Raw genomic sequence first — 969 nt, forward strand, 5'->3', positions numbered from 1 at the left:
TTCAGTACGTTGATCTTCAATCTCTGATAGACTTTCTTCCGCTTGATCAATTCAACTATTGATACTTGTATATGCTTCACGAAGTTCTCATGCTGTGTTTTTCAGCTCCATCAGGTCATTTATGTTACTCTCTAAAGTAGTTATAGTAGTTAGCAGTTCCTGTATCCTTTTATCAAGGTTCTTAGCTTCCTTGTATTGGGTTAGAACATGCTCCTGTAGCTCAGAGGAGTTTGTTATTACCCACTTGCTGAAGCCTACTCTGTCAATTCATCTGTCTCATTCTTTTTTTTTTTTTTTTTTTTTTTTTTTGAGATGGAGTCTCTCTCTGTCACCCAGGCTGCAGTGCAGTGGCACGATCTTGGCTCACTGCAAGCTCCACCTCCCGGGTTCATGCCATTCTCCTGCCTCAGCCTCCCAAGTAGCTGGGGCTACAGGTGCCCGCCACTACACCCAGCTAATTTTTTTTTTTTTGTATTTTTAGTAGAGACAGGTTTCACCATGTTAGCCAGGATGGTCTCGATCTCCTGACCTCGTGATCTGCCCGCCTCGGCCTCCCAAAGTGCTGGGATTACAGGCCTCATCAATCTCATTCTTAATCCAGTTTGTGCCCTTGCTGGAGAGGAGTGTGATACTTTGGAGGAGAAGAGTCATTCTGGTTTTTGGAATTTTCAGTATTTTTGTGCTAGTTTTTCCTCATCGTGGATTTACCTACCTTTGATCTTTAAGGCTGATGACCTTTGGATGGGATTTTAGTGAGGGGTCCTTTATGTTGATGTTGATGTTGTTGCTTTCTGTTTGTTAGTTTGTCTTCTAACGGTCAGGCCTCTCTTCTGCAGGTCTGCTGGAGTTTGCTGGAGGTCCTCTCCAGACCCTGTTTGCCTGGGTATCACCAGCAGAGACTGCAGAACAGCAAAGATTGCTGCCTGTGTCTTCCTCTGGAAGATTCCTCCCAGAGGGGCACCCACTGGA

This window comes from Macaca mulatta, chromosome X (assembly GCF_049350105.2).
Source record: "Macaca mulatta isolate MMU2019108-1 chromosome X, T2T-MMU8v2.0, whole genome shotgun sequence".
Taxonomy (NCBI): domain Eukaryota; kingdom Metazoa; phylum Chordata; class Mammalia; order Primates; family Cercopithecidae; genus Macaca; species Macaca mulatta.